This window comes from Psammomys obesus, unplaced genomic scaffold, assembly GCF_907164565.1.
Source record: "Psammomys obesus unplaced genomic scaffold, mPsaObe1.curated_primary_1811, whole genome shotgun sequence".
Taxonomy (NCBI): domain Eukaryota; kingdom Metazoa; phylum Chordata; class Mammalia; order Rodentia; family Muridae; genus Psammomys; species Psammomys obesus.
Window position 1 is genome coordinate 34,025,455 of NW_026592118.1, and position 9,289 is coordinate 34,034,743.

Genomic DNA, 9,289 nt, shown 5'->3' on the forward strand with positions numbered 1-9,289 from the left:
AGTGAGTATATACTGTGTGTGTCTCTCCTTCTGGGACAGCTCACTCAGGATGATCCTTTCCAGGTCCCACCATTTACCTGCAAATTTCATGATTTCCTTATATTTCATTGCAGAGTAATACTCCATTGTGTAGATGTACCACAATCTCTGCATCCATTCTTCAGTTGAGGGGCATCTGGGCTGTTTCCAGCTTCTGGCTATTACAAATAAAGCTGCTACACACATGGTTGAGCAAATGTCCTCATTGTGTAATTGAGCCCCTTTTGGATATATGCCTAGGAGTGGTATGGCTGGATCTTGAGGAAGCGCTATTCCTAGTTGCCTGAGAAAGCGCTAGATTGATTTCCAGAGTGGTTGTACAAGAAAAATATGGAACGCTTCACGAATTTGCGGGTCATCCTTGCACAGGGGCCATGTTAATCTTCTCTGTATCCTTCCAATTTTAGTGTATGTGCTACCGAAGCGAGTACTTTTGTTTTCTTTTTAAATAAGCTACTTCCAAATTAGTCTCTGTCTTCCTTAAACCATCAAACCTTTTTAGGGCCTTCGGAGATCAGTAAAGATTTGTCTTACAAGTGTAAGAACTTGATTCTGACACTCAGAACTTACCAAAAAGCATTAGATGTGGTGGCAAATGTTCATAATGTTGGTGCTGGGGAGGTGGCCAGGAGGATCTTAGGTTTGCCGGCCACTCAGCCAAGGACAGACTGTCAACGACGCAGACAGTGCTCTTGAAGGTGATACTTTGAGGCTGTTCTCTGGCTTCTACAGGCACATAGCTGCCATGTACATGCACACACTCACACGCACATATGAGAACACGTATGTGCACACACACAACTAGTGGAAGGGGAAAATCAGTTGCAGAGAAGAGTGAAATCACCTTTTTCAAGTGTGTGTAAGTTAGACCCCGGAGCACCAATTTCTGAGGTTAAGTGGTGGTTCTCTGTGCAGGAATCGCCATCCTTATCAGGATAGCCCCTTTAGACCATGAGGCCTTTTATGCTTAGACGCAATCAGCCTGCTGTACAAATCCTCCCACAAACCTGCTCCATGGAAAGATGGCATCCAGATGTTGAGCAACTCAGTGAGAACAGTGATGAAGAAAGAAGCAGAGAAACTTAACCTGAGTGTGAAGTTTCAAAACATATCAAAAGTCAGTCTTCTTACTGTTAGAAAATATGTAAAGACAGAGAGTGGGACAACATAAAAACTGCTTTGTGCTCTTATATTTCAATATACAGTTAAAAATGACCTCACCCACAGCCAGCGGCCTCACAATAATGCAAACTAGTGGCTTGGTGTGTAGATCCCTCTCTACCGTAAGCAGTAGGAATTGGTTTAGCTGCATTCTCACCGATTCCATGGTCTACAAATACCAGGCTTTCAGAGAATTTTCTAAATGTCTTCTTCGATTCCTCCAGGCCACTGCTTGGGATTATTTGAAAACCACTCACTGATTTACCCCCCTTTTTTTTTTTTTTTTTTTTTTGCATTTAAAATTTTTAATGCCAAATTACTCAAGCTCCCTGTTTCTAACTGAAACCAAAGGAAGTGAAGCCAAGAAAGAAGGAGTCTGCAAAAAACATTAGTAGTGAGTGACTTTACCCAGAATACTCTGCTGGTGTTCGTCTTAATTTTATCTCCTTAAAAAATTGTGAGCGTCTGTGAGCTCCTCATTCTAATGAGGTCTCTTTTAAAAGCAGGAGCTTACTTTGAACTGACACAGCTTTCCCCCAGACTCTGTCTTATATGACAGGACGCTAATCATTTTCTTCTTAAAGAACTAAAGACTAACTTCACCCCTGGTCTGGCATGTTGATGTCCCCGGGTGCCAGTGTTACTTTCTCTTTAGGCTCTCAAACAGGAATTTGACCCAACATTCACCCAAACTATCCAAATACCACAGGTCAGCAAACAGTCACTTGATTTTTTCAGCTCTAATATACGTCAAAATCACACCCAGAAGACTCCGGTGTGGAATGCGTCAAATCTGCAAGAGATGCTTCTTTCACATCTTTCTCTTCAATCTTCCGCTCCGTTTCCCTGTTTTTCAGTTGTAACTTTTATGTTCATATAAATGGCTGCTTCCTTCCCTTGGGATATTGCTGGGGTTGAAGAGAGGGAGAGAGAAGGTTCAGGTCACAAGAGCTGTATGCCCGGGGATGCACGCGTCCTCCAGCTCAAGGGGATAATTAAACATGCCAAGCCAGCCTGTGTAGTTAAGGCTGGAGCATCGAAGTAAAGAGCAATTCAAAGGTGAAAAATCCTCACTCCCCTAAGGGAGGCCATGTAGTGACTTATCGTGGAGTTTTCCTGGCAATGCTTGGCTACTGTAAAGCCCGTTTTGAGTGATTGGTTTTGTTTTGTTTTAAAATTTTAAACTTAAAAATATCATTTGGGTACTTTAAAAAAATATTTTCAAGTCTCTCCTGGTATCCATATTAATTCTTATTTCCTTAAAAATGTTCGGCACAATCATAGAACACAGGTAAATGATTTCCGGTACACAGATCTTTTATTGCCCTGAGTCTATTGTCTGTTATTTCTTTGGGTAGCCGTTTGTATTTTCCTATCTTATTTTGGGTCGAAAGCTCTCTTTGGCAGGAACATCATACTTCTCAGAAGCCTTCTGGCCAGAAAAATGAACCTGTGGCCTACCTTCCAGAGGCCATAATATGTACTTCCCATTGTACTACTTCCCAGGGTGCTGTGGTCATGGTATATGACGGACAGCCTGAGATCTCCACTGACTTCTGCTTGCCAGTTTCTTACTGAAATTATAGAGAACTCAACAAAGAAAACCTTCCTCAGAGTAATGAAATGAAACGAAGCAAGGCCCCAGCCTGATGTCGGCAATGTGGAGAACACTCATCTTACCTTGGTTAGTATTCAGCCCAGGGAAAATCTCTCACGTTAGACAATCAAGGGTGAGCTGAACTCTACAGTGTTAAGAGGGAGGACAGTCCTACACTTAATCTCTTAGCAGCCATACTTCAGTGGACTCCAAAATTAAATTGAGAGCTGAAGAGGGGTAATGTTTTTCACTCTTCAGCATCGCTGTGTCCTACAGAAAGCTCTAGTCGCATACTCAACTGACCTAAATTTACAGAAATCTACAGATGAGAGAAACTGCAAGTCCTTCCTTAGATAGTGAAGACAAAGGGTTGCATCCTGTACATTTCCAGACTGGGGTCAATTAATAAAGTCAGTCTTAAAATATGGAGTAGACAGCGGGGCTCAGCTTGAATCTTGAGGTATGAAAAAACCCCATGAAACAGTTAATATACCACAACAACTTCATGTAAGTAAATCAGCAGAGCATGGCAAACTACATGGCGAACACAACCATAAATGTTGTAAATGTATTCGTGTATACTAATGTATATTAAAGCCACATGCCCGGTGTGATTTCAGCTTTGACGTCAAAGTGGTCTGTTCACCATCCACCACCCTGGTCTTAAACTTAGAGCTTGGAAAAGAATTTAAAACAAAAATAAAACTACTAGTTGGAATTTTATGAGCATTATATTAATGGACTTTCAGGAGATAATCTTCACGAAGAATAAAAACAGAATTAGGAGAAGTTAAATGAAACATTGCTGAAATTTAGATGACATTTTAGATTTGTGGAGTACAGGAAATTGTTTCATTCATCTTTATATTATCCCCACATATTTACAAAGACAGGCAAATACCCATGAATATTTGTTCAAATAGAGAGGGTTCTCAGATTGTCACATGAACACTATGATTCATCTATATGCTTTAGCTACACCTCACAGTGGTTTGATTAGATCTCTCTATAAAGAGAGATAATCTGCTAAATCTGCTCATAATGGAGGTTTTCTTTGGGTTTTCCTGTTGCAAAATCACCTGGTATACCACCAGGCCAAATAGATCTAGAGTGAGGTGTAGGGATGTTAGTTCTATACCTCATTCTACATGATTCTATTGCAAATAGTATGAAAGCTAGGTTACAAGCATCGACTTGTACTAGACAGTCTGTTGTTTCCCATATTTGCTTACAACGTAACAGTTTATATAATATTTGTCCCTCTAAAGAATACTGTTTTAACTGATAAGAACACATTTTTTTTCTTGGTACTTTACATTTAAAGAACCTTAGAGTCTAACTCTTATCCCCAAATGTCTATAACTGAAGACCAGAACCTTGTGCCCATCCTTCATCTACAGCTGGCTGCCAGATTTTACATGACATTCAAGAGCACTTGTGCCCTAACTACATAAGGCTGGGCTTTTCTCATGCTATCCCAATTTCCATGAAAACCAAGGATTTAAGAAGACCTAAAAAATGTCTATGGACTTGCACTTCAGGGCATAAGACAGACATTTTCATGTGTCTTTCTTCTCAGGGGATTCCATGTTGTTCTATTCTTTATATGTTGTTCCTCTCCTAGGATGTTTTCGATACTATCTTAGCATCAACTTGCCAGTTACTAACAAATTAATGCTTTGAACCATTTTGAGTAGAGGTCAAGGGTGAGGAATCCTGCTACTCTACAAAGAGAGCCAATGTGTCTCAGAAGTAACACTTATCACCATTGCCTTTCCAGGTCACAGTCCTACCCACCCCAACCGACCAGATAGAGAATGTAGGTGGATTTTTGAGAAACGATTTCCCTGAATTGTTGTTTTAAAGATGGTGGGACATTGTTAATTGTTACTAATTTGAATTTGGAAATGGCTCATCTTGCATAACTACACAGGAATGACAACCTACCCCCCCGCACTGTACCTCAAACATGGCATGTCTAATGCATCACTAAGGAAATGGGTCTGATATATATATATGATATACATATCATATCATATATACATATACATATACATATACATATACATATACATATACATATACATATACATATAGTCTCTGGGAAGTTTTTAACTTTCCATCATTTCTCTTCAGTTGTCTCCTGGAATGAAATTGTAGTGCATGATGGGATTTTTCAAATCTTTCCTCCTCAAATGTATCTTCTACATTTTAAACTGTTACATCCTTTTCCCCTTCCTTCTCAGATTCACTAGAAGGCATGTGTGTCCTGAGAACACATGCATACCTACTGTGAACATATCTGTCAAACCATCTACCCTTAAGGCCTGTCAGGCTGTTGGGATCTATTGTCAGCCACAGAGGAATACACAGGCAGGTGTGGTTGGTACTGTAGGGTTGATATCTCTAAAGCTGTCACGGGAAAGGCCGGGGCAGAGGGATGGGCTGAATTGTGAAGAAGCCGAGGCCTGGGCTGATGACAGGATGCATGATGGACAGCCGAGGCCTGGGCTGATGACAGGATGCATGATGGACAGCCGAGGCCTGAGCTGATGACAGGATGCATGATGGACAGCTGTTTATTTCGCTCTCATCTGAGGCAAGACTGCTGTTCTTGCATTCACATTATCAGTCATTGGAAAGTGATGGCCAGAAAGGGACCAAGACTTTGGGCAAAAGGCCTCTCTTTGGCTAAGGCTAATTCCCTTATGAATACTCAGCAAGAGCCATCGGCTGCCAACATGTCAGGCAGCTGACAATGAGTGTCTCAAGTTTGAGGAGAGAGTGGGGTCATATATCATTGTCTATTGCAGAATTGTGGTAAGAAAGAGGTGTACAGTGCCTTCCTGGCATGTGTGGGACTCTAGGTTCAAGTCTCAGTACAACACACACACACACACACATACACGCACAAGCACGTACGCACAAACCACTACCACTCCATGAATGTTTACCTGCAGTTTTCTACCTCATATTTGTAATTCTATGGCTGTTGCTTTTTTTTTGTCTCCTCAATTTAAAAAAAGGTTTATTCATTTTGTGGGTGCGAGAGGTGTGGCATGATACACTTTGTGGAAATCCGAGGACAACTCGCAGAACTCTGTTCTTTCTATCATGCCAAGTCCTGGAATGAAACTTGGGTGGTCAGTAGGCTTGGCCTAAAGACCACACCTTTACTGTAGCACCTTGCTGACCCTCGTTTGTCTTTTGAAGATTTTTACTCCAGATTCTCCCAGCACTACGTTCTTTGCATTCTCATTTTTAGGTAAGCTGTTTTCCAGGATGATGATTAAAAATCAGAATAGAGCAATGCCAGCTTGAGAATTCCTGAAAAACTGCTCTGGACGACTGTAAGATATATACGCCTTGGCATCATTCCTGCTCTGCTGTGTGCTTAATATGGTATATAGATTATACTTACATGGAGCTACAATAAAAGACATGCTGGTGGTATATGTCACTGAATGACTATAGAAACACTGAAAAAAGGGAAGCTCAACAGGGGAGAAAATGGGGAGCCACAGCAGACAGGATATTTACAATCACCCTCAAAGATGTCTTATCCTATTCTGAAGAACCTTTGACCATGATGACACAGCATTTCTGTGATGCTCCCAGGTAACCTTAAGATAAAGAGATTATCCAGGCTTATCCACATGAGCTCGGAGTAACCATGTGAGCCTGGAAACATAGAGAGCTTTTCCAGCTGGAGGCATAAAAGGAAGCCAGAGTCATAGCTTGAAATGGACTCGGCACACTGTTGAGCCTTTGGCGATGGAGGAGACCATGAAAGAAGCTTCTAGGAACAGGGAGAGGATCCCAGCTTGTCTCCTACTCAACAGACTGAAATTGATCAAAAGCCCGAGTCTACTCAAAAGCAGATTCTTTACCCAAGAGTCTAGAAAGAGCCTAAACTAGCCAACATTGAGACTGAGCATAAAAACCAGCCCAACCTACCTGGCCTTTAACCTAGATAGCTGTGAGCTAATGAGTCTGTGTATTAAGCTGCCAGATTTGTGGTGATTTGCTGCTACGGCAATAGAAAACTAGTATAGTTGCTATTACAAACAAACGCACTCACAGATTCAGTGACAGCACTGCTTCGGAAGAACCTGTTCCTGTCATCATCTGGCATAAGGGAAAGTAGATTAAGATTCTAAATTTATTCACCTATTATGTGATGAGCTTCAACAATATTTGCACACCTGTCTGCCGGAAGCTAACACTGATCCTATGTGACAAATAGCATTATAATCTTAGCATTGCTGTAGGCTTCCAACAGGTGTTGAGAGAAATGTATTACTCCAAGTTATGGTTGAGGAGAAGGTTTTTATTGTAACTATGAGGAAGAGTACAGCCAGAGGCATCTGGAAGAGTCCATATCAGGGAGAGAAAGTAGAACACTGAGTACAGCCAGCGGAATGAACTGGCAGGGGGGGGGGGGGGGGGGAGAGGAGAGGAGAGGCATTAAGACAGGAGGGCACATAGCCAAAATGGCAGCATTATATAGAAAAGAGAAGCTGGGGGAAGGGAAGCCAATGAGTTGGAGACGTTTAGGGTAGTGGGCAGAGTGAGGAGAGCTGAGAGGAGTCAGGATGCTAGTCTAGATACTGTAACAAGTCTTTGTGATGCTGGAGAACCCATACGCTTTGGTATTCTAATGGGCACCACAGATAGCCATTTATCCATTGGACCTGAGAATGATGAGTTCCCCATTCCAGTTTTGTTCCTGAGTCACCTATCATCTTAATTAAATGCAATTAATTAATTAATTAATCAATTAATTAATTAATTAAAAATTTCATGATGACCCTCACCCTAAATCAATGCTATCCAGGCATCTGGGACTTTTTAAAAGATCCTTGAATGATTATCCTAAAACCAGGTGATGTTCAGCGGTGTGGTTCATAAGTCTCTCCACTGGTGTCCCTCAGTACTGACACAAGAACCACGCTATCCCTGTGGCCCTCCACTGTCTACCTCTTTACCCATGCTGTGTAGTTTTTTCTTTGGAATTGAAGTAGTCCCTCCCAGAGGGAAGGGAAGAAGCTCATGAAATTCCCCAGCAAGTTACAAGTGCCATAAGGCCCCTTCTGAGGCTCTCTAAGCATAAACTACGGTTGAGTGGGGGAGGGGATCCTTCTGTGCAGATGCCTGCCACTTTAGTCCGCTTTAGAGTCACCAACCATGACAGTTGGGCTTTTCAAGAATGCAGCTGCCCAAGTCTCCCAAGTTCCTAAGAAACTCATTAATTCTCCATGCTTGACTTGGGTGGACTCATTTCTTTGGGTTGCTGTCAGTGTCCTGTGTAGGGTGAAAAACATTTGTATCTGTCTTTCCAGTCTAAAAATGCAACAACTTAAACCCCAGGCACGCCTGGGGAAGAATGTATATTTGAATCATCCATCTTAGTAAAGGAGATCATCTTCCCTAAATAAGGTGTACCACAGCTCACCCAGGGCCTGACTGAAAAGTGAAATCAGTAGAAGAAGCAAGAATCCACGGGATTTCTTGCCTCACCTTGTCATGTGGGACACCTCTTCTGGCCCTTTGCTGACCACAGTTCTTACTCCTGGTTCTCAGGTCTTTGCATCAGTGGACTAGGGGAGGGGCATAGAGGGAGAAGAGGGAAGGAGGAGTTGAGGGAGAGGGCCACAGCTGGGATACAAAGTGAATAAACTGTAATAAATGATAATAATTTTAAAAAGAATAAAAAGAATGATTGCAGCAGCTTTCCTGGCCTTCAGCTCCCAGACTGCAGATCGTAGTAGAACTCTGTAGTACCCTCCCTGCTCTCTCTCTGTGTGTGTGTATGTGTGTGTGTGTGTGTGTGTGTGTTTGTCAGCATATATGTATGTCCTTTGGTTTATTATCGGATTATAAACTTATTAAAACTGATATATCAAAAACTCACTAAAGGGCTCAGTGGGTAAAGCCCCTTGCTGCCAAGCCTGATAATGTAAGTTTTGCTTCTTTTGGAACACATGTATAGGGGAAAACTGACACAAATTGTCTTCTGATCCCCACATGAGGGCTATGCCACATGTGGGCGTATGTGCATGCACACACTAAATTAATATCAATACCTTCACAAATTTTAATCATTTTTATTATGAATTAAAAAGCAATAAAATACAGTAAAAATTTTAACACCAAGCCTATTTTATAGTGAAACATTGCATACATTTTTTTTGTATTTCTGTATTTTTTGTATTTCTGTATTTTTCTGTATTTGTATTTTTTGTATTCCTGTCATTTTTTTTTTTGCAACACCATATAGATCATGAGTAGCAAAATGGCTTTGTGGTCATTCCCCATGAACATACCCAGCTACACATTCACTGGTCCTGAGGAATGTCTGAAGCACTGAACCGGGGTAGTTCCTACATGATGAGGCGGCTCAGGGCAGTGCAGAAGGCTCACCTTCATGCTCACGTGACAGAGGCTGCAGTCCCCTGTTACTCAGCATCACAAGAGAGTGTCACGCAGTAT

The 9,289-nt window shown here is 41.7% G+C and overlaps 1 non-coding gene across 1 annotated transcript; it reads right to left on the minus strand.

Annotated features, from left to right (window-relative positions):
• Positions 1-363: 363 nt before the first annotated feature.
• Positions 364-470, minus strand: LOC129681153 (U6 spliceosomal RNA). The gene has a single exon (XR_008720802.1). It is a non-coding gene; the product is annotated as a U6 spliceosomal RNA (small nuclear RNA).
• Between the last annotated feature and the right edge of the window lie 8,819 nt (positions 471-9,289).